This window comes from Pogona vitticeps, chromosome 1 (assembly GCF_051106095.1).
Source record: "Pogona vitticeps strain Pit_001003342236 chromosome 1, PviZW2.1, whole genome shotgun sequence".
In the NCBI taxonomy this organism is placed as follows: Eukaryota; Metazoa; Chordata; class Lepidosauria; order Squamata; family Agamidae; genus Pogona; species Pogona vitticeps.
This window is the reverse complement of record NC_135783.1, coordinates 330309418-330335158: the sequence shown is the minus strand read 5'-3', so window position 1 is coordinate 330335158 and position 25741 is coordinate 330309418. Positions and strand designations below refer to the sequence as shown.

The window sequence follows — 25741 nt, the reverse complement described above, 5'->3', positions numbered from 1 at the left end:
ATAGAAGAGCTCATGTTATATACCAGCTTCCTTAAAGAGATCTTGCACATTGATGAAGCCATACTGAGAATGCCCTGCTCTTTACATTCCTTGACTGTAGGCCTCCGAACTATGTCACATGCCAAGCACAGAATTGTAGAATTGGAAGAGGTCCCAAAGATCATTGAGTCCAACTTCCTGACAAAGCACGAAATCTAGAACTAAACAACCCCCAACATCCCCCACCACTGTCTAAAAACCTCTAATGAAAGAAAGATGACTACTTCCCAAGGCAGGCCATTGCCTTGTCAAACAGCATTCATTATCAGGAAGTTGTTGCTAATATTAGCTGACATCTCCTTTCTTCTAATTTGAATCCATTAATTCAGGCCATACCCTCTAGAGTTGTTTTAAAAAAGGCCAAACCTGCTCCATCTTCTACATCAGATGTCTTTAAATATTTAAAGGTGGCTATCATATCTCTCCCTTTCACGGATTGCTGCCTTGTCGTGGTGAAGGGGCTTGAGTAATTCAGAGAGTCGATGGGCTATGCCGTGCAGGGACACCCAAGACAGACAGGTCATAGTGGAGAGTTCTGACCAAACGCAATCCACCTGGAGCAACAACTGGCAAGCCACTCCAGTATCTTTGCCAAGAAAACTCCATGAACAGAAACAAAAGGCCAAAAGATATGACGCTGGAAGATGGAGAAGCTCTATACAGTCAGCAAAAACAAGACCTGGAGCTGATTGTAGCTCTGATCATCAGCTTCTTAGAGCAAAACTCAAGCTTAAACTGAAGAAAGTAGGAAAAAACACTAGGCTACTCAGGTATAATCTAAACCAAAACTCCCTTATGAATACATAGTGGAAGTGTAAAACAGATTTAAGGAACTAGATTTGGTGGACAGAGTACCTGAAGAGCTATGGATGGGGGCTTGTAACATTGTACAGGAGGCAGCAACAAAAACCATCCCAAAGCAAAGGATATGCAAGAAAGCAAAGTGGCTGTCCAATGAGGCCTTACAAATAGCACGGAAGAGAAGGGAAACAAAGTCCAAGGGAGATAGGGAAAGTTACAGAAAATGGAATGCAGACTTCCAAAGAATAGCAAGGAGAGACAAGAGGGCCTTCTTAAATGAACAGTGCAAAGAAATAGAGGAAAAGAATAGAAAGGGAAAAAAACAGAGATCTGTTCAAGAAAATTGGAGATAAAGGACCATTTTGTGCAAAGATGGACATGATAAAAGACAAAAATGGTAGGGACCTCACAGAAGCAGAAGACATCAAGAAGAGGTGACAAGAATACACAGAGGAATTATACCAGAAAGATCTGGATGTCCCAGACAACCCAGATAGTGTGGTTGCTGACCTTGAGCCAGACATCCTGGAGAGTGAAGTCAAGTGGGCCTTAGAAAGCCTGGCTAACAACAAGGCCAGTGGAGGTGATGGTGAACTATTTTAAATCTTAAAAGATGATGCTGTTAAGGTGCTACACTCAATATGCCAGCAAGTTTTGAAAACTCAGCAGTGGCCAGAGGATTGAAAAAGATCAGTCTACATCCCAATCCCAAAGAAGGGCAGTGCCAAAGAATGCTCCAACTACCGTACAATTGCACTCATTTCACACGCTAGCAAGGTTATGCTCAAAATCCTACAAGATAGGCTTCAGCAGTATGTGGACCGAGAACTCCCAGAAGTACAAGCTGGATTTCGAAGGGGCAGAGGAACTAGAGACCAAATTGCTAACATGCACTGGATTATGGAGAAAGCCAGAGAGTTCCAGAAAATCATCCAATTCTGCTTCATTGATTTCACAAAAGCCTTTGACTGTGTGGACCACAACAAACACTGGCAAGTTCTTAAAGAAATGGGAGTGCCTGACCACTTTATCTACCTCCTGAGAAATCTATATGTGGGACAGGAAGCAACAGTTAGAACTGGATATGGACCAACTAATTGGTTCAAAATTGGAAAAGGAGTACAACAAGGCTGTATATTGTCTCCCTGCTTATTTAACATATGTGCAGGATACATCATGTGAAAGGCTGGACTGGAGGAATCCCAAGCCGGAATTAAGATTGCCAGAAGAAATATCAACAACCTCAGATATGCAGATGATACCACTTTGATGGCAGAAAGTGAGGAGGAATTAAAGAACCTCTTAATGAGGGTGAAAGAGGAGAGTACCAAAATGGTCTGAAGCTCAACATCAAAAAAAAAAAAAAAAAAAAAAAACTAAGATCATGGCCACTGATCCCATCACCTCCTGGCAAATAGAAGGGAAAAATATGTAGGCAGTGACAGATTTTACTTCCTTGGGCTTAATGATCCTAATGATCACTGCAGATGGTGACAGCAGCCACAAAATTAAAAGATGCCTGCTTCTTGGGAGGAAAGCAATGACAAACCTAGACAGCAGAGACGTCACCTTGCCAGCAAAAGTCCGCAAAGTAAAAGCCATGTTTTTTCCAGTAGCGATGTATGGAAGTGAGAGCTGGACCATAAAGAATGCGAACTGCCAAAGAATTGATGCTTTTGAATTGTGGTGCTGGATGAGACTTTTGAGACTCCATTCTGAATGAAGTCAACCCTCTCAATTGAAGGATAGATCCTGAAACTGAGGCTCCAATACTTTGGCCATTTCATGGGAATAGAAGACTCCTTGGAAAAGTCCCTGATGTTGGGAAAATGTGAAGGCAAGAGGAAAAGGGGACGACAGAGGACGAGATGGTTGGAGACTGTCATCAAAGGTACCAACATGAATTTGACCCAACTCTGGGAGACAGTGGAAGACAGGAGGGCCTGGTGTGCTCTGGTCCATGGGGTCACAAAGGGTCGGACACGACTAAACAACACCAACAACAATCATATCTCTTCACAGCCTTTCCTTCTCTAGGCTAAGCATATAACACTCCCTCAACTGCTCCTCATAGAGCTTGGTCTCCAAGCCATTTACCATCATAGTCATCCTCCTCTAGACATGTGTAAGCTTATCAATATCCTTCTTAAACTGTAGTGCCCAGAACAGCATTCAGTATTCCAAGTGAGGTCTCACGAAAGCAGAATAGAGTGCTATCATGAACTGGCACTGTTTAATTTGTTGATACCACTTTAATATTGCATTTGCTTTATTTGTAGCTGCATCACAGGGTTGCCTCATTTTTAATTTGCAATCTAGAAGAATTCTAGATCAACCATTTTTTGAACATGGTCATAAACACAATATGAAAGAAATATAGGCTGAATCAACATTTTACAAACTGTATATTAAACCTTATGAGTTGTATGAAGAATTGTTTCTGTTCTGTGTTCCCTTCCCTTCAAATGTGCTAGGGGGTCCCCAGAGGGCCATATGGCCCCTGTTGAGAATGGCTGCTCTGGATCATTTTCATGTAGACTACTACCAAGCGAAGTGACACCTGATTTCAGTTTCTTTTCTTCCCACCAAAATTTAGAACTTTACACTGTTTCTTGTTGAAACTAATTTTCTTTGTTTTGGATTTGTTCCGTTAAAACCACCCTGAATCTTGATTCTGTATTCTTCAGTAACAGCTTGATTTCCCAGTTTAGTGTCACTTGCAGATTTTATGTGATATCCTCTACTGCCTTAACCAAGTCATTTAACCAAGGCTGAACTGTTCAGTTTCATACTAAACCAGGAGCCTTATGGGGCAGTGGTTAAAATGTAGTACTGCAATCAAGACTCTGCACACCACCTGAGTTTGATCCTAACAGGCTCAGAGTTGCAAGCTCGAGGCTGACTTAGTCTTCAATCCTCCCAACGTTGGTAAAATGAATACCCAGCTCAATGGGGTGGGTTGTAGTGTAGTCTGCATAATTAAATTGTAAAGCAGCCAAAAATAGCTTTAAGTATTATGGGGAAATATATAAGCAGCACATTTTTAAACCTCAGCAAGAAAAATTCTCCTACATGCATGCACACACACAGAGTCCCTTGTGGTAAAGTTGTTTCCACACATCATATCACAGCTAGCATGAGAGTAGGTAGCTATCCAAAAAGCCTTGAAAATAATTGCAGAGCTTATAAAACCTATTTTCTGAGACTATGTGTCCCAGAAAATAACTACTCCAGGCTCTGAAAATAACTCAGGCTCACAACCAAACTGTGGTATCTTGGTGACTTTAACAATATCAACAGGTGTAACAAATGGTCTTCCTTTCATTCAGATTGTAGTGGAGTTGGGGCAGAGGACTACATGGTCTTGCTCATATCTTCCAGAAAGAGATCTTCTTATGCTTAAGTAGCAGTGGTTCTAAAGCATTTTTCTAGGCAGATTGGGTAAGTTTCATGAGAAACCTCCAAATAAACCTTGAAAGTGGATCTGGGGAAGGTGGTAAGCTTTGGAAATGTTCACAGAGTTGTGAAATCCTAGTAACTATAGTCCAGAAAGTAACTTTTCCAAGCTATGCTGACAATATTGCAGCTCAAAAAAATGGGATAAGATTCAGCACAGCTCATTTCTATTCGTTAATAGATGGAAAGGATAAAATATGGCAGAGTTTCCATGTGCTTAATAATAGGATCTGAGTGCTTGTTATGTAAATTAGATTTCTGTTAAAGTTCAGTTTTGAAGAAAGACTGAGTACCTATTTAATTGAGCCCAGTGCTATAAATGCTTCTGTAAAATTCCATTCAGTCAACGAGACAGGCCACTCTATCAGAGAAGGAAGGAGGGGGAAGGAAACACTGAAAATCCAATTTAGAAAATAGGCCTGTATTTTCCATATTAGAACATGCAATATTTAAGCTGCAGGGCTTTTTTAAAGCATTTTCTTTTCAAACATAAATGTTCGCTTTACTAGTCCCATAGCCAGGATCTTTTCTGTTACAGACTAATAACCTACACTGATATTGTTTTGCTCTGAAAATCCTTTATGAATTCTTTAGCAAAGTATTTTTCTTCTTCTTCTGAATACAAGGCATAAAATGAAGAGTACATGTTCTCTGCAGAAAAGTGCACAGAGCACTCTGAATTACCTACCTCATCCTGGCACAGAGATCTATCTAATTACATTGTTTTCACTACCTAATCAAATAAAGTCCCCAAGAGTGGAATATGTGAGGCATTTATAAGAGGCAGGCAACTTACTCAATGCTGAACACTGTACTCCAGCTAAGAAGAGGCCTCACACACTTAGCTCTTGGGCTAAAATCTTGCGATGCCTTTCAACAGACAGAATTGCTTCTGTCAGCAGAAGGGGGATTGTGACATCTCCTATAGCACAGTCATTTCCCCAGGACTGGGACAGCTTGTCACAAGGAACAGAGAACCAATAATGAGTTATTGTTTGAGTAATGACTTATGTAACTACAAGTTACAAAGTTATTTTTTAGGTGTAACAAGCAACTTAGGCCCACTTGCTGTTTTTATATGATGTCAAGCTGGAACTGACCTGCTTTCAAGGGAAGTGAGGAGTGGTTTAAGGAGTGGTTTTACCAGTTCTAGTCACCCCCTCAGTGAATTTCCAAGGCAGAGTAGGGAAATTAAACCCAGGTCTCCTGAGTACGAGTTTGTTACTCTGCCTGCTACATCATACTGTGTACCCCGACATGCTTAGGTGTACTTATCGTATATACTCGAGTATAAGCTGATCCGAATATAAGCCGAGGCACCCAATTTTACCACAAAAAACCCTGGGAAAACTTATTGACTCAAATATAAGCCAACGGTCCAACATGAATTTGACCCAACTCCAGGAGGCGGTGGAAGACAGGAGGGCCTGGCATGCTCTGGTCCATGTGGTCACAAAGAATCGGACATGACTAAATGACTAAACAACAACAACTATAAGCCAAGGGTGGAAAATGCAGCAGCTACTGGTAAATTTCAAAAATAAAAATAGATACCAATAAAATTACATTAATGGAGGCATCAGTAAGTTAAATGTTTTGAAGATACTGCCCTTCTGAGCTGCAAGAAACACTTCACTGCCTGTGGAGGGAGAACTCATACCGGATACTGCGCTTATCTACTGCTCTACTGCTGTGTAACAAGATGGAGGGAGACAGAGGATGGAGGAGGAAGGTGGGAGGAGGAAGGTGGGTACGTAGAATATGCAGGAGGAGGAGGATGGGAGTGTCCTGGAAGTGGAAATGCAGTGTGTACTTAACCCGGGTCATCGGACCACCCATGGAGGCTGCAGGCACTTGTAGATGAGCGGGGGAGTCCGGAGAACACCTGCACTGCAGGGGAGGGGAGAACATGTAATTTTGACACTGACTCGAGTATAAGCCGAGAGGGTGCTTTTTTCAGCAAAAAAATTGTGTTGAAAAACTAGGCTTATACTCGAGTATATACAGTAAATATAATAACATGAGGTTACTTTCAAATGTTACTAAGGGCATTCTAAGGGCATTTCAAGGCACTCTAAATACCACTTTGAGTAGCATTTATTTGGTTTTATGCAGTTGTGTTTATTTATTTATTTATTTACAAGATTTTTTTTGTCATGCCATTACCAATAGTCTCAGAGCGGCGTTAAGTGGCAAAAGTGTATTCTTAGCTTTTGCATTTGTATTTCTTATAGATATTTTCCAAGATGCAATGTCAGAATCAGCCCGTAGAAGGAATGTGTTAATAATGTACATGTCATGTTCCTGCCTGTCCCTTGGTTGTTTCACCAATCAAAGGGCACAAGCTATGTGTTGCGTCGCTGCCACCAGTTGATTACATCAACATTATGTATTATTAATAATAGAGGTCTAGGCAATATGTCATTTTAAATAGAACTAAATAGAAGTTGTTTATTATTACAGGTGATGAAGGTACACTCAATGTCTTTAACTCTTAACAAAACGTTCTACTTCATCCACTCTCAACTGCCAACCCCCTCTCTCCACCCCAAACTCCAAAACCACCAATCCTTTCACCCAAAACTCTCAGTATCCCAATTTGAACTCCTCTTTCTCCTGCAGAGACTCTTATATCTTGTGACTCCGTCTCTCCAGCACTCTAATTGGTTCATGCAGATAGCATAGTAATATTCATGACCTGAGCAGATGCCACAGTGCAACATTACAAATTACTTGTGGGGCAGAGCAAAGATAACAGTAAATGCAGCCTTGTTACAAGAAGTAACAAGCAACACACCAAGTTCCTTTTCAGTGTAATATTCTGAACCCTGGAATTGATGAACGCTGTAGATGGAGGGAATACGGGACTGCAGAAGAAGGCCTGTTCCTTGAGTGGGCTTCTGCTTAGGTTATATTGTTCTCCACTCATTACACTGTGAGACTCATTGTTTGTAAGAATAGTCAGACATAAAGGAGGACACAGAACTGTTTGTTGTAGGGAAAAGTGCACCCTATCACCAATAATGATCGATTATTACTTACTAAAATTTAAAAAAACCACTATTTCATTGCCATAGGGTAACTTCCAACAATGTAGAAATATATCAGAAGAATCCAGCAAAAACAAATAAGAAATTCAAAAGTAATTTATGTACCTCCCGAAGGCTGGATATATTAACATTTGTTATATCAACATTAGTGTGACCAAATACAAAGGAAGATGTACAGTACTGCGGAGAACACATAATGGACAATACGTCTAAAGCTAAGCAGCCTTAGGGGAGAAGAGCATATAGCCTATATCCTAAATTGGTCTCCTCCCATGTACTGTAGCTATGGAGGGTCTTGAAAGTGTCTCTTTCACCTCCTCTCTATTTTTTCTCCTTTCCTAAGGCCTCTCATTCTCCTTTGGCTTCTCACTAGGAGGTGGGGCTTGGGGAATTAATTGACATCATCCTTCTTGTCAGATTCATTCTACTTCCCTGTACCCAAAAGGTTTCCCATTTTTTGGTCAGACTTTGGGAATCACTGAGTAGGAAGTCCCTGGAGAGGCCATCTTCATGTCTGTGCCACCAACTGAGGGCACAGATTATGACAGGAAGTTATGGAGAAGGAGAGGGAGAAGGAGGAAGAATCAAAGGAAGAGCAGTGTTCTGTACCTCCTTTCCCCTTGGCATGTCCTCATTTCCTTCCCATCATGAAAGCAAGGGAACCCATGTTTCTCTGTCAAATGCTGAGCCGTGAGATCAGAGTCCTCAAAGAACCAATTTAACTGAAATCGAGAAGATTTGGTCCCGAGCAAGTAGTTTGAAAATAATGGACATATCCTTAAAATCAGAACCTATTTTTAAGGTCATGGAACACCTCTCATTACGTTTTCATACATGGCTGGTTGGTACGATGGGATATAGAACAGGAACTGCTCCTGTGAATTAATCAGTCTTCTCATGAAGAAACATATATTTTCTTCTGGGTGCTAGACCAGGGAGATAGACCTGAGGACTTCTGAATGTTAACAGAAAATATTTATTTCCTGTGACTCCACATCTGGGTGAACTTTATTGCTTAGCCTCTTGAGTCAGATTCCACTTCTCTGTGTTAATGAGAAATTGTGCTGGCAGGCTGATCTTGAGGCACAGTCAACTTTCAGACCAGTTTCCTTTTTCCTGATTTTGCCATTATCTCATGAACATTCCTCCCAATTATGGGAAACAAAAGAACCAGGGGAACAGGAGGGAGGAGTGGCATGTTGGAAACTGAAGTGTGGAAATTGAATAGATGTAGGAAAAATATAATAGGTGGGGGGGATCATATTTGTTTTTCTGTGTCTGCTGCAGCTCTATTGTTCAAAGCAGGAGATAACCCTTGAAAGGAAGGGTGTATACGTTGTCACTCTTCTCTTGTTTTTCAGCCAGGACCTGATTAATCTTTATAACTGGACAGATCTATACTGCTGCTTTAGTCTTGGTTTTAAATCTGACTATTTTCAGAAATAATAATCATCTCTATATGGTAGCACATTGAGGGTAGAGATGTCTTTGCCTAAAGCCAAAGTGTGTGTGAGGTGACACAATTTAATGTCAATAACAATACATAATTGAATTGAATTTACTTTATTGTCATTGTACTTCCGCACAACGAAATTAAATGTCATCTCCAGTACATATAATAATAAAACACACAAGAACATAGCGTCCATAACATGAAAACATAGCCCATTACACATAAAACACATATCTCTCATCCACATCCACATCCTTCACATTCAATTTCCCATCTCACGACACATACAGTATAGTGGAATTCAATTCAATATAGCTGCAGCTCTGGGATAGAAACTGTTTTTAAACCTATTTGTCTTTGTTTTAATTATCCTAAACTGCCTTTGTTGTTGTTTAATCATTAAGTCGTGTCCAACTCTTTGTGAGCCCATGGACCAGAGCACGCCAGGCCCTCCTGTCTTCCACTGCCTCCCGGAGTTGGGTCAAATTCACGTTGGTAGCTTCGATGATACTGTTGAACCATCTCGTCCTCTGTCGTCCCCTTCTCCTCTTGCCTTCACACTTTCCCAACATCAGGGTCTTTTCCAGGGAGTCTTCTCTTCTCATGAAAACCAGATGGTAACAATTTAAAGAGGGAGTGAACTGGGTATAATGGAAGTTTGAGAATATTTTAGGCTTTTTTAAGACATCAGAAATTATAGAGATCTTCCAAACAGGTAAGAGGGCAGCCAATGATCCTCTGGGCCTTTGTAATAATCCTCTGGAGCATTTTCCTATCTGCCATTGTATAGTTGGCAAAGCATATACCATAATTATTTTGAGATGTGCAAAATTAATCATAACAAATGCTCACAAACACATATTCTGGGCTCATATGATTTGTTTATGTTTGGTAACTCAAGGGTAGGAATTTGGATCTTCTCCCTACTAAAATCTCTTCTTGAAATCTAAAATGGCACCTGATAGAATATTATTGGCCTTTGCATTTGTATTTTTAAATTTTGACATGTAAATTTATGGGCAGGAGTGCATTTGGACAATTAAAACTAGTGCACCAGCTATGTCCATTTCTTGAGAGATCTGATCTGACCACTTTGCTTCACACCCTAGTTACTTTCCGGATGGATTACTGTAATGCACTCGATGTGGGGCTGCCAATGGAAAGTGTCAGGAACATCAACGGGTCCAAAATGCAGCAGTCATATTGCTGAATGGGGCTGGTACAGGGATTACATCACCCCTAATGACTGCCAACCAGTTTCCAGGCAGAATTCAACGTGCTGGTTTTAACCTACAAAGCCCTAGATGGCCCGGGTCCAAGCTATCTCAAATACCATTTCTCACATTATGAGACAGCTCAGGTGGTAAGCTCATCAAGAGGGCTTTCTTTTGGTCCCACCACCTTCACAGGTGAGTCTGATGGGGACACAGGAGAGAACCTTTTCTATTCCTGCTCCCATTCTTTGGAACTCTCTCCCACAGGAACCTAGGCTGGCCCCATTTTTGCTGTCCTTCCGCAAGCAGGCAAAGACATTTCTCTTCAGGCAAGCCTTCTCTCAGTAACCAGATACCTGTGTGACTTTTAGTTAGGTTGTTATGCATTTGATTAGATTTTTAATACTATTTGTATTTTCCATTTTTGTGCTTTCCATTTCTCAGAGTGTAATTTCTTTAAATTGTGTACTTATTGATCTTTGCCTTAATATTACCTGTGAATTACATAAAAATGTTTCTTTCTTCATCATTTGTAGTTTTAAATATTCTCTTTAAATTATGTTATACTAATTGTTTTCAACTTTAAATATTGTCTTTCATTATAGTAAGCCTCCTTGGGTCCTTTTCAAGGAGAAAGGTGAGGAAAAAATGTTTTAAATAAGTAAATAAATAAATAATTGTTCTGCCGTTCGATGACTTCTCTATTTCAAATGAGGTAATAGCAGTTCTTCATCAAGCAGTCTGTCCCTACTGGTGGCTCTTCAGATGCACTCAACCACAGCTCCCATGATCTTCAGCCAGTATGACTATCTAGACAGGCCTAGGTAGTGAAAGAATATATCGGCATATAATAATAATATAATAATTCTAGATTATAGGTAAGGATTGTTCTTGCTACAGGCCTAGTCAGACTTCATTATATTCTTATAAAGGCATCCACGTTAAATTTATAGTAATATGCAAATCAGCTTAATAAGCCTTCCAGCAGCACAAAAAATGTTAGCAGAACAAATAGTTAACTCCATCTAGTCCAGGGGAAGCAGGAATGGCAGATAAAAACCCATACTTAAGGCATGTACTTATTTTATTGTGCCACACTCCTTGTGTGTAAGAAGAGTGCATAGCACACAACATAATTAAAAACTAATACATGCAATATGTTTGGCATGTTCTTATGTTCTGTTGTTGTGGAATACCCTCCCACTGCTTTTTAAATTAGTGTTGCTGTGTTTTTTTTTTACTATTGTGATGTTTTGTGCCAACAAGTTGCTTGCGACCCTGTACATTAAAGCAAAAGCAAAGTGTGTTACTCATATATACCCCATAATGCTTAAAACACTTGCTGGGCAGTTTGCAATTTAATTATACTGGCTACATGTGTGTCGTCCCCCCCCCCCCGCCCCATGAGCTTGGTACTTATTTTACTGACCTCAGAAGGATGGAAGACTGAGTCACCCTCGAGCCCTTCAGGACTGAACTCACGTCATGAGCAGAGGCTTGACTGCAGTGCTTCAGTTTAACCACTGTGCCACGAGGCACTCATTAGTCACCCCCAAAATGTCCTGTCATTAGTAGCCATGCTCACAACTCACAGATAGGCTGTGGCTTCCTTTGAGTCAATCTTTCTCATATTTGATTTTGCTCTTTCCCTGCCACTTCTTTGGTCTTCTTTTTTCCCAGATGTGTTTTCAAGTGAGTCTTCTGTTCTCATGATGTGCCCAGACTACAATAGCCTCCATTTAGTCATGCTTGCTTCTAGAGAGAATTCAGGATTGCTTGGCTTTAGGACCTAGTTCTTTGTCTTTGTGGCAATCCACAGTGCCTGTAAAGCTCACCTCAAATACTGCATTTCAAATAAGCCTTTTTGTTTTGTTTCCTGTGAGGTTTCTTTGCTGTCCGGCTCTCACATCTGTACATAACACAAGTGGAACTACTATTTTGTGCAGAATTGTTTTTTCAATTTTAAAATTTATTGTATGTTCCTTAAAACTTATGAGCTGCCTTGGAACCCTAAATAGAAAGAAATGTGGGATAGAAGTGAAATCAAATCAAATCAAATAATCAATCAATCAATCAATCAATCAATCAATCAATAAATTAGGTTATCTCTCTTCGTCCTCTGCTGCTGTCACCTCCCTATCTTATCTATTATTTACCACATTTACAATCTGTCTTTCCACACAGGAGGTGAGGGGCATGAGAAGAGAGAGCCAAACAGAGAGAGACAGAGAGATTAGCCCAAGGTTGTCCTGTAATTTCCGTGGCTGAACAGAACCTGAATTGAGGTCTCTCTTCTTCATGTTTTTATCTACTATTTCTAATAGATTTGCTTGCTTCTTTTTTTTTTACTATTGCAATAATTTATTGTTTTTAGCTGTAAATGGCCTTGAGTCTTTTTTCAAATAAATAAATAAATAAATAAATAAATAAATAAATAAATAAATAAATAAATAAATAAATAAATTCTTAGCATTGCATGGTATACTAAAGAATGGATTATACTGTTGCTGCTACCACTTTTAGCTTATGTAACAAGTCATTCACAAGTTAGTATGGGGGTTATGTTAATTGTGTTAAAAAGTTTGCATGGGCAATGCTAACATTAGTGCATGTTTTCATTAATAAAATAGAGAGGAGCAATGCTAATGTAGCTTAAATGTAAAATGGTGGAGATATTTTTTCCTTTTACAGAGCCCCGGGCTGTTAACGCTAATGAACTGACCGAAAAATCCAGAAGTAGGTCATCACTGTTAGTATCCAGGGGATGCTTTGTTAGAGCAATTTTATTCTCCCTCTCCCAAGTGCAAACAGGGCTTTGCTTTCACTCTGTATCGCACACGCACACACGTGCACGCACGCACGCACGCACGCACACACACACACACACACACACACACACACACACACACAGAGTGTGTGTGTGTAGATGCTGTACATCTGGCTTCACCCCACAGACTTTCAAACAGCTTCTTTCTACCCTTTTGCCCTGATGCCGCTAAGATTAGACTCTGCAGTACATTCTGGGCTAGGCATGTGCCATGGAAAGCAGAGAAGTGAACTGCAGGGCACCACTGGCCCTCTGCTGCACCTTATCCATCAAAGTGGCCTGTCCCCTGCCATGCTGTATCAGCTCCTCCTTTGAAAGACTGACAAGAGACGCTTCCAGTGTTGCCTATGAAACCTATCCAGGGATTTGGCACAGCAGGAGAGCTCTGTGCCTGTGTTTGATGTGCACAGGGAAGAGGCTAAGGAGAACCACCCCCAGGCAGCTGCTGCTAGAGAGAACTGGATAAATTAAGAGCAGCACGAGGAGAGTGATTCGGTGTCTTTTCAATCCCTGTGCCCTACATACAGCCAAATGCGGTCTATGTAGCGTTTGCTTCTGCTAGCTGCCTTCAAAGCCAGTTTGGAGTGGATAACAGGACAGAGAGAGATTCTGGCAACCATCTCTAATCAGATCAAGATGATAAACAGTAGGGACAGATCAAATTGGAAAGGTTCCATGTTTCATTTTTATTTAATTTCATTTTTTTAAAAAAAATTAGCTTGGGAAAGCTGGTGACACTTGTTCAGAACTTACTGAATTATTTTTTTAAAATTTCATTTTGTGCATATTGAGACACTGCAGGTGAATAAAGCTGGTAGAAATAGGCTAATGTTGACTGGAATCATTGTAAAAAGGAAATAATTTACGTTGATACCCACATGTATTTTGATGTGGTCAGGAACGGTTATCTGATTTAGACTGGATAAATGCCTGTTGCGACAAGCACAGGCTTCTATTTTTTTCCTAGAGGTGTATAGAATTTGTAGGGTTTCTTAGGGAGATGTTCAAGCGTCAAGCTTTTTAACCTGACAGAACCACAGCTCCCTCAGTTATCAATGGTTCTTGCTAGCCCTCCATGACTAGCAGTCTGTTTTTGCGGGGGGGGGGGGATGAGTGAATCTAACACAGCTGGGGTATTTCTAAAACAAGAGACAAAATGTTACAGCCAAAGATAACATAAATCCCCAGCTAAGACTTTGCCGTGACTTTAACTCAAACTGGGGTTGCATGCAGCACAAAAGTGTACCACTAATGATAAGCCCTTAGGTTTAGATCTTGTATATGAAGAGCAATTATCCTGACACTCACATGAGGCAGCAACTGATGCTTTGCTTAGTACCAAGGAAAATGGACCCAAATTTACAGGAATAAGTCCTGCCTGTTATACTGGTGGTTTGCTTGGAAGGGGAAAACACCATGGACTGCCTTCTTCTCCATGCCCTATGTAACACATACCTAACAAAGTTATCTCCTGGAATGTTGCAGGATGGCCTTCCAAATCAATAAAGACTTTAAAGATTTCTGCTCCCAATTTGAAGTTAGTTTTACTCAACAAATGTGGGTGCTTCTGCACAATGGCATTCCCATTTTCCCGCTCTCTTTGGACAAACTATTACCAGGATTAAAATAGAACCACTTTGTACCTTGGGCACGATTCCCTTCTTATTCTGTCCTGATTGAGACCCAGTTTGTCCTGAAGAAATAAATACCGTAATTTGATTACCTCTTTACTCATTGACAAAGCTCCTGGAGAGGTTATGCTTCCAGGAGAACTGTTTACATCAAATACCACACAGCATTGTGCCGTGCTTGCTATAATGTTCTCCTACACAAACCTGAATGGGTTTATAGTATAAACCCTTAGGGCTGAGGAGTAAACATTATTGTTCCAATTTCTGACAGAGGCTCCAACTTTAGGCCTATCATTCTCCTCAATGCAGTCTCAAAAGTGTGTTCTAAATATTTGCTGGGTAAATTAGTTTTGGTTGCCAAAATCTTGGTAATAGCAGAAGAACAGGCAGGATTCCAAAAGGGGAAGTCCAGTGTAGATCCATGTTTTTTATTCCATCACTTGATAAAAAATTAAAATTACAGTAGTGGTTGAGGTTTCAAAAGGTTGATGGGTTTTTGAGAGAGAGAGACTTCAATACAGGCTGCATGCAAGCCACATAAAAAGTGTAGATTACCGTGAACAGCTGGTGCAGATTCAATAATCAACTGCTCTAAAAGAAAAGCCTCTTTCCCCTCTCATCCTATAGCATTAGAACATATGATAGCAGAGCTGCCAAATTTACCATTGAAATCTGCCAACGCAGAACTGCAAAGTCCCCTTGACTCTTATTTAAATGCTCCTGGCTCATTACGAATCTGCAACTTTGGATGCATACTGTGTTGCTTTACTCTTCCTAACCTCCTGCAAAGAACACTGAACAGTCTGTTCAGCAGGCCCCAGTTTTTGTTTTAGTCTTGTGGGGGATGGCCTGGAGGCTGTCGTTTGGGTGACAGCACGGAAGAGTCCTTTAAGAACTTTCTCAAGAGGTAGCTGCGTAAGTCTGTCCCACCAGGTTGACAAAATTAAAGGGCAAAAATAATGTGGAAAAGTGTGGGCGGAAGCAAAGAGGAAAAATATTGTGATTTTTTTTTGGCATTAAAGTTGTGTGTGTGTGTGTGTGTGTGTGTGTGTGTGTGTGTGTGTGTGTGTGTGTGTGTGTGTGTGTGTGTGTGTGTGAGAGAGAGAGAGAGAGAGAGAGAGAGAGAGAGAGAGAGAGAGAGAAGATGTGGGTTTGATACATTAAAGCTAACAGTGAAGCAATCCAAATCATAGTATATCTGAGAGATGGTTGCCTAATTTTCTCTTGAATGCCTCCAGCTCAAACCTATCACCACCTACTGAGATAATTGGTTCTATTATCCAACTGCTCTAACAGGAAGTTTTCCTGACATTTAACCAAAATTTGGCTTCCTGTAACTTGAGCCCATTATTATGTGTCCTGCATCTGAAATGATTGAAGATAGGTCCTGCAACTCCTCTGTGTGACTGCCTTTCAAGTATTTGAACGGTACTGTCAGATCTTTCCTCAGACTTCTCTTCTCTGGGCTGCACATGTACAGTTCTTTCAGTCTTTCCTTATAGAGCTTGGTTTCCGGTCCCTTAATCATCCTTGCTGTCCTCCTCTGAATTTGCTCCAGTTTGTCAGCATCCTTCTTAAAGTGCAGTGTCCAGAACTGGACACAGTACTTAAATAACTGTGCCGAGTAGAGTGGAACTAGTAGTTAAAGGGATTTACATATGTTAATACATCCTAAAATCGTGTTTGCCTTTTTTGCAGCCATATTGCACTGTTGGCTCATTGTTCACCTACAACAATTCCAAGATCCTTCTGATTTCTAATATTAGTGAGCCAAATATCCACCATCTTGTAACTGTGCATTTAAGTGTAGAACTCTGTACTTGTTAATTTTCATTCTGTTGTTTTCAGCCCAGTGCTTGAGCCTATCAAGACATTTTCAGATTTTATTTCTGTCTTCCAGGGTATTGGCTATTTCATTCGATTTTGTGTCATCTGTAAATTTGAGAAGTATACTGTTAATGCAGTCTAAAATAGCATTTGCCCTTTTTTTGGCAGCCCTCATCCAAATCATTAAGAAAAATGTTTAAGAGCACTGGACCCTGTTCCTAGCCTTGTGGTGCCCCACTTGTTACCTCTTCCCAGTTTGACTAGGAGCCATCGATAACACTCTCTGATTATGATCCTGTAACTCAGTGGTCTCCAACTTTGGGCCTACAGCTGTTCGTGGACTTTAACTCCCAGAAATCCTGACCAGCAGAGGCAGTGGTGAAGGCTTCTGGGAGTTGTAGTCCAAGAACATCTGGAGGCCCAAGGTTGGGGACCACTGCTACTAACTGTGTATCCACCAGACGCTTGTTCTGTCTAGCTCACATCATTAGCTTGCTAATCATAATATCGCAGGGCACTTTGTCAAAGGCTTTGCTGAAGTCAAGATATATTAGGTCTACAGCATTCCCATCATCTACCTAATCAAAAAAATGGGTAAGACTAGTATTTACCACCCCATGGCCAAGCACAAAAGAAAAAGGAAGCTAATTTGCAACATGCAGAATAAAGGAAGTTTGTGCTAGGATTAACAGATGTCTTTTGTTTCTTATTGGGTTTCTGTTTCTTAAAACATGCTGAAAATCTCGACTAGTTTGACCCAAAGAGGAAAAACTATGGAAGATATGAGTACTGTATATCAAGTGCATGAAGACAAAATAAAGGGGGAAGGCTTGTGTTTGCCTTTGTTTGTGTTTGGGGAGGGGGGAGAGAAAGAGGAGATTGGTTCACATCCCACTGAATAGTTGATATACTAATACTGTCATCTTAATGTGGAGATATCACCTAGCACAACATTCTTAATAAAGTACAGTATGTTAATAAATTTATAGGAGGCCAGAAAAAAATATTGGATGACAGTGATAATCCCCCAAAAATTGATTACATGTTGCCAGGGAAAATTTCTTGTTTTGATGTCTGTTGTAGTTTTGAAGAGAGAAAATGACTGTTGAAAACTGTTACATAAATACATTCTGTATCAGGCTCATTTTTAGCATTTGTGGGGGTGTGAGGAATTGTTTTGAGCTAAAAGAATTCTGTATGAACCTAGAGAAAAGGACAGAGTTTGAAAGTAAACCAGTTTAAGATTGAAACAAAGGTCAACAAAAGATTGAAACCAAAACAAGTCTAATTTATTGCAGAGACAAGGAGTCTCTCTGTTGGTCTCCATGGTGTTACGGTGATGCAGATATTCAGCTACAGAGTACAGTATAAGTAGAACTGAAAATTATGTTTTTGATCAAAGCCAAATACTTTGTATTTATCTTCAGAACAAAAGACATTTCCTACCAGGCCTCTAGTTCCATGAGCTTCATTGGTATCAAGGCAAGGTGCACACAAAAAAATAAAAAAAATGTTTTTGAATCTTACACCAATAGATTTATACCTATAATGACTTTATTTTTTGACAGGAATTTCAGATGAGTGTGATATGTAGAGATCCACTCATTGCAAAGCTTGTATGAACCTGTTGTGAGTCCTGCTTTTTATTTCATCATGGTCAGCTATAGAGGTCCTCAGGCTAACAATTTTTGCTTTAAATCACCAGTTCTCAACTGATTCACCATTGTGCTGTCTTTTTGAGAAAACTCTTTTGAGAAAACCCCTTCTCTACAGTCATCTAGCCCCCCTTTAACAAAAAAAGGACAATTTTTTTATTGAAAAATGTTTAAAATTAAAATAAGCAAAATTACTACAGAACTTTAAAAAAATCATTTATGAAAATTTCATAGTCTCGCACCCCACCTAGGACTTTCCTTATTCCTCCCTAGGGGGCATGCTTTCCCAGGCTGAGAATGAATGTTTGAAAAAATTCAGCCCTCTGTGGAGTCAAGGCAGAAGCAAAGCAAAAAAGAAAGAGTGTGTTGGGCAGAGACCATTATTTGCTACAATTTCCCCCCCTGCTTTTTTCCCAGGAGCTTAGGCTAGGCTGAGGAAATATGCAAAAAAGTCTCCATCTGGATCTCTTCTGTTATTAAAATATAATACTGGGGAAAGTTTTTTTTCTGCCTGTTGAAACATAATACATTAAGTTTGTATTAAGGATGCAAGTGTTTTACCAGGCTTGTCTAGGAGGGAGTTTTGACCTCTACACCATTATAGTGGCCTCTTTCTACTCCCGCACCTTATTCTCAACTTGTTGAAGTTTCTCTTCACCTTGGAAATACTAGCTTGCCGTCTACAATGCTCCATATAATCTCTAATTCTAATTATAAATAGTGAGATGCCCCACATATTAGGACATCTGCAGATGGACCCAGGAAATGTTGGAGAAAATAACAATCTTGCATGCAGCCTAACACTGGATTTCCATGGGAGGAGGGAGATTTCACGAATCAATCAACTGTCTTCTGCCAGCAACCAATTAGCACATTTCTTCTCCCCTGATGGTGTCATGTCCCTCCTCTCTTCCCGTTTGTTTGCTTGCTTTGCTTCCATTGCTTATTTGCTGTCCAAAAGTTTAAAAAGATAGATGTGAAGTTCTTTTTATCTTCCTGCAATTTGATGACCTCCAGTTTCTTTCAGCTCAGAACTTCGAACAGACACAGCAGTCATCGCCAATAGCCAGGAATTATGGATGCTGCCATCAAAAAGAACCAGTGGGTACTAGTTTAACTATCTTATAAATGCAGTGAGGGAACTGTTCCTCCCCTTACCATAAAAAAACAAACAAAAGGAAAAACAAAAACGAGAAACAAAACCCACCGCCACCATAGATTGTAGTCTAAATCAGCAGTGAATTAAAAATAATAATATTTAAATAGTGCTATCATAAAATTATGTAAGTCAAATAAAATAAACACATTTATATATGTAAAGTTGTAAGCACAGAGGGCAAATCTCTTGCAATGCTTTTAAATCAAAAAGTGCTACTGGTTGATTGGATCCTCTGGAGCAAATTCTATTTTTGCTTCTTCTAATCCCTTCTAGTTTTGTTCCTTTCTGCCACCAACCCTATCAGATAATGCCATCATTGGAAAGGCTATCCATTGCTCAAGTGTCTCTTTTGTTGAAAAGTAGGAGCATTTATGTGTATGTCAGCCTTCTGTACCAGTGAACTAATATACATACAGCTGTGAATAATTGCTTTCTTCTGCTCACCTTCTTCTCAAAAGCAACTGGGAATTAAGATTAAGGATTTCCCTGGAGACCAGGCTGAACAACGTGCAGCTTCGCTTTTATAAAGTGACTTCGATTTTCTTTTCAATAAGCTGTTCCAAAGGACTGGTTTAGGCACTCTATGAAGCTGCCATATCTACCCAGAATATATTGTGAATTTGCTATGGTGATGTTAGGTCTGAAGGGCAGACGTGAAAACTTTAAAGACAAAGGCCAGGGAGAGGATGTGCAGTCAACCACCGTGACATAGCGGGAATGAGTAAGCTTTAAGATTTCAAGATCTGCTCTCTTTTTTTGCTTTGAACCATAACGTCTACCAACCGGATCCTGGTGCAGAATCATGGCCCAGGAAGGCAAACAGAATCATGGAACAAAGTGGATCTGACAAAATAGCACATCCAGAAATCTGTTAAGAGTACCATAATTAGGTTAACACAAACATAATTTCACATACAAACTCACTTCTATTTTTCCGTAAGCTTCCTTTATTTCAACAACCTAAATTAGGGGAGGGGGGATGACTCTTCTTGTCATTATCACTCTACTGCAAGTCTCCTTAATATCTGTAGATACCTCTCTTATTTCATATACATCCATATTTTTAAATTGTGCAACACTCAGATATGAATAAAGAAATATCATCTTCATGCATTGTTAAGTTCAGTGTATGTTTCTAGACACATTGGAACACTCTGCACAGGGTTGTTTTCAATGAAGTAGCCATATTAATCTGTTCCAGCATGTACAGCATGGGTTTTGTTGCCTTAAGGATTAACATAATTATTTCAATTCAGCTTTCATGGATTGCAATCTACTTCATCAGACACAACACAGTAGAGTCTCAGTAGAGTTCTTCAGCAGAAGGCCATGCGTGATTGTATCTTAGAAACTGTCCAGATGGACACATAGATTGGTACAGTGGTGCCTCGCATTACGATGTTAATTCGTTCCAGCGAAATCGCTGTAGAACGAAAACATCGTAAAGCGATTTTAAAAAACCCCTATGGGCTTGAAACTCACCATCCAGTGAGGATCCTCCATAGAGTGGCCATTTTTGCTACCTGTGCAGTGAGGAATCCGTCCCAGAAAACAACGGGCGGCCATTTTTTTTACCCAGTGGCCATTTGAAACCGCCGATCAGCTGTGTGAAAATTGTCGTTTGGCGATAATCGGTTAGCGAAGCAGGGAACCGATCAACGCAAAGTGAAAAAACCCATAGGAAACATCGTTTTGCGATCGCTCTTGCGATCGCAAAAACTTTGTCATTATGCGATTTCATCATAAAACGAAGCGCTCATCTTGCAGGGCACCACTGTATATGGATTGCTGTTGCATGACTTGGTTTAAACCAAATGATGGCCAACACATATATTTCTGCTTATACTGATCCATCCTGCCTCTTTAAGAGCTGGTGTGCTGCTTTCTGGCACAGCATTATTTATTTATTTATTGGATTTATACTCTGCATCATCTAGCAACCAGGCCACTCTGGGCGGCTTACAACAATATAAACAGCAGTATTAAAACACGATAGAAAATAAAATAATACATAGCAACAAGATAAATTAAAACAGATGGCAATGAGGGTGGTAAAAGGGTGATGAAGAGGATGACAAAAAGGATGGTAAAAGGGTCTTCTGCCAGTCCTTCCCTAATGGTCAGGGAAGGCCTGGCAGAAGAGCCAAGTCTTCAATGCTCATTTGAACCCATCCAGCGAGGATGCCAGGCGGATCTCAATGGGCAGGTTGTTCCACAGACAGGTTCAGGGGGGACTGCTGAGAAGGCCTGGTTTCTTGTTCTTTCCCTCTGGTCCCCCTTCGGGGTCAAAGCCCTCAACCACCCTGCCTGTGAAGAATGGGTATTATGGACAGATCTGGCTGGGAGCAGGCGTTCTGATAGGTACCGAGGTCCTAAACTGTTAGGGCATGTACTCATTTTGGTGTGATTCAGCTCATTCCAAATTTGCTCATTGTGTTGCCTGTGCAGATGGTTAGCTCACATCTAAATGGAGCTGGGGGGGGGGCTGAAGAGAAAAGCAGGAAAAGGGGGTTCCCTCCCTTTCATCTCCCCAACGTTTTCATAATCCCTCAGCAAGGATGCCCTGTGGCATATTTTGTTGAGGGATTTGGAGAATTCTCATCTCTCCAAAGTAATATTTTCAAGCTCTATGTATCTCTCCTTCATATGAATACCTGCAGTTGCTTTATGCTCTAGGGACTCTCAACCTTTTTCGAGTCACAACCTCCTTCTCTAATAACCAAGTAACCTTTGACACCACCACCATGTTTGCATAAAAAGGCATTTCTAATGGGGTTGCCATCCATCCCTTCTCAGAGAGTAGAGGCTGCTTTAAGTATACATTCTATAACAGATTTATCAGTTCCTGTCACTCTACAGTAAAAACAAAGTCCAAACTAAAGGAGACCCATTGAATGGTGAGTCAACTCTTAATTAACTCTGTGAACTCAGCAGATAGACTCTAGTTGGATCACCATCTGGATTCAAGCCAGAGAGTAGCCCCGCATCTTACAAATCTGACAGTATCCTGTTAGGAAATTGCAGAGTGCAATACATGCAAATGTGCATTCTGCAGCTTCCAGTTGTGCAAGCTAAAGAATGCCCTGCTGAAAGTAACAGGACTTTGATTAGTGTAAGAGAGTGTTGAATCCCCCTTTGTGCAAATGCTAAGAAATGACAACAAAACCATTAGAGTCTTGGAAAGAGGCAGGGTCAAGATGGATGGAGGCTGCAAATTGAGAGCTTTCTCTCAATTGTAACCGCTGATGGAAGTTCTGTAGGCTTGAGATAGCCTAAGCAAATTTTCCAGGAGAGGAAAATACAATGGTGCCTCGCTTAACGATTGCCCTGCATTATGACGAATCTGCTTTACGACGATCTTTTTGTGATCTCAATTGCGATTGCAAAACGATGGTCTAAATGGGGGAATTTCACTTTGCGATGATCGGTTCCCTGCTTTGGGAACCGATTCTTTGCAAAACGATGTTTTTAACAGCTGATCGGCGGTTTCAGAATGGCCACCAGGTGATTAAAATGGCTCCCCGCTGTGTTCAGGGATGGATTCCTCGCTATACAGGCAACAAAAATGGCCACCGTTTGGAGGATCTTCACTGGACGGTGAGTTTTTACCCCACTGGAATGCACTGAACGGGTTTCGATGCGTTTCAATGGGGTTTTTATTTTCACTTTACGATGTTTTCACTTAACGGCGATTTTCCTGGAACGGATTATCGTCTATATACCAGATTTACAGACATCACTATTGTGCCTACACCCACCTGAAGTGTATTTATGCTGAAGGAACCAATATGTCCGGTACAGAGATGAAAGTAGAAAATGGAGGCTGCTCATAAACGAAGCGACATCCCTATGGATTACAAAAGGGAATAGATGGGATTCTATTTTTCTTTCTTCTTGATTTTATTTATTTTGTTGACCATGGTTGGGGGATTAGTTGGAAAAGTAGTTTCTATAGTTTTTTAATTTTAATTTTCCTGCTGTTCCTGAAACTCCGTGGCAATGCTGGAAGAGACAAGGAATTTCTCTTCCACTTTATCTCACTTTATCTTTCTCTACCCAAAGTCTGGAAAGGTGCCCAGAACTCTCAACTAGCTGACTTTTGTCTCTTTTTTTCTTTGCCAAATCTAGACATAAACAACTCCCTTCAAGCGGAGTAATATTTATTATACTTTTTGTATTCAGGATATATTCTCCCTCTTTTGGTGGTCAAGGAAAGTTTCCCCTCTTAATTAATAACATTGACTCTTTGTTTGATTCAGTGTATATTGGGCAATCCCTATTTGTTGGTTGTTTGATCTCTGTTTGTTGGTGGCTCTCATATCCTTCTATATTTCCATATCTCGAATGTACTAGATTGTTTATGTCTATATAAGAAGGGAGAGGAGGGGAAGCAGATATCAGTGGAGAATACTGGAGAACTGTCATATAAAGGTGTTGTTTTTTTTAAAATACAAAAAATGGCTGCAAAACCTAAGGCAGGGAAAGGAAGTCCGGCACCAGAAACTACACCACTGAGATTGATGCAAGAAAGTCAGTCTTCTTTATTAGTGAAAGAATATTCTGAGAAGCTCATGAGCACCATGTTCAGCGAACAGACAGCCCATTTTGATAGAAAGTTTGATGAAATTAAGTCTGATATTCCAGCCCTGAAAATTAAAGTGTCCGACCGCTCCAAACAACAGGAGGACTAGAATTTACAATTGGGGCAAATAAAAGAGGATATGACACTGCAAAATGAAGAAATACAGAAGACAGCGAGATGAGCAAAGAAAAGGGAGGAAAAAAAGTAATAGAACTTCAGAAGGACTTAGGAAAAGTTGAAACCAGATGAAACCAACATGAAACACTAGTGACTCAAATCCAGATGGAGAATCCATCACATATTTGAGAATACGGAATGTACCAGAAATTCAAAATGAAGACCTCTTAGAAGCTACAACTGATTTACTATCAGACTGGGCGAATTGTGAGAAGGATGAAATTAAGTGGAATATAGATGCAGTCAAAAGAACATCCTCAATATTTATTTTTAAAAATCATCTCACAAGAGAGGTACAAATTAGATTCATTAAAACCACATATAGAGACAAAATTCTGAAAGCAACACAAGATAAGCAATATATAAGAGAAGGAAGGAATCTGAAGACATCCTTTGGGAAACAAGAAATAAAAGAAAACAATATATCTGTCTGAATTTGATTTTCCCCTCTCCTTCACTGTTTATATTTCTTTCTGATATGTTGAACTATTCCTAGAAGAGAATGTATAGAATTACTAACAAAAATATTGATCTGTAATGTATCTGTTCAAATCCACCCCTCCGAGGGTACCTCTATCCCAGCTGCCCCTTAGCTTACCCTAACTTTATAAGAAAAATAAAAAAAATATTTTTAAAAAACATTAGAGTCTTGGCAAAAAAACCTAAGAGGATTCTGGTCTAGTACAGTACATTTATTACCCATGAGTATTTATGGTCTGTAGCCCACTTCATCAAATCCAGAGATTCAGTACACACAATTAGAAATAGGATTGTAGACTATGAGATGAAAGAGAAATTAACATCTGCAGCCAGAATTCTTTATGTCAAGAATTAGAAGAAATTGGTGATACAGGAACAAGAGGAACTTATATTTATTTATTTATTTATTTATTTATTTATTTATTTATTTATTTATTTATTTATTTTATTTTATTTTATTTTATTTTATTTTATTTTATTTTATTTTATTTTATTTTATTTTATTTTATTTATATCCCGCCTATCTAGTCAACTCAGGACCACTCTAGGCGGCTGAGGAGATATGCGAAGTGGCAGGAATGGATGTCTTATTAGAAGTACTGAAGGACTGTCCAATACAAAAGGCAACTGAACGATGGGATTTATTATATAAATGGCTTGAATCACCAGATGGTACTTGAATAATATAGATTAAAACTAGGATGTAAATGTAAGTTATAACCTGGAGGGCAATCATATAGCAGAAATGTGGAAAGTCGAGTTGATACAGCAATATGAATAGATTGGATGGCAGTACATTTTGTGTTCTCCTCCCTCTACTTTTTCCCCTTTCATATCCCACCTTTACCTTCTGTATCCCCTACCTTATTCTAAATTGTTAAAAAAAAAGAGAGAGAGATTAATATGCAGCAAGTACTGATTGTGTTAAGTGCATCATAGAAAATGGCCACTAACAGACCTGTAATATCGGAAGGATCTGTCCTCAAGTCTCAGGATTTTGGCCTCAAATATCAAGGAATAAGATGATGCTGATTTGTCAAGCCTAACTGGGATGAGACTCTGTTATTTTGCAGTGATAGATCAGAATCTTTCAATGAATCCTAACTTAGCAATATCTGCCTACAACTTCCCTTTACAGCACTCACCACAGCAAAAATCCTGTGTGTGTGTGGTAGTAGAATGAGTGGTTTGACAGCTGTTATAACTAGAATAGTTAGAATGGGGAAAATGAGCAGCTGTTAGTGTTGGTATATTTTTGCTTTTGGTAACCAGCATTTCATAATAATAATTTTATGCTCTTGTGTGTATTTTCCAGAACCCTGACTGCAGGGTCTCTCTCTGCTTGATGTATGTGCTTGAAGCAGCACCCTGAAATAATATAAAGGCCCTG

General features: G+C 39.9%; 1 long non-coding RNA gene across 1 annotated transcript in view; it reads left to right on the top strand.

The window, feature by feature from the left end:
• Nucleotides 1-25741, top strand: part of LOC140703243 (uncharacterized) — a 49855-nt gene continuing 24114 nt past the window's right edge. Inside the window, exon 1 of the long non-coding RNA XR_012082649.2 lies at nt 1-25741. This is a non-coding gene — a long non-coding RNA (uncharacterized LOC140703243).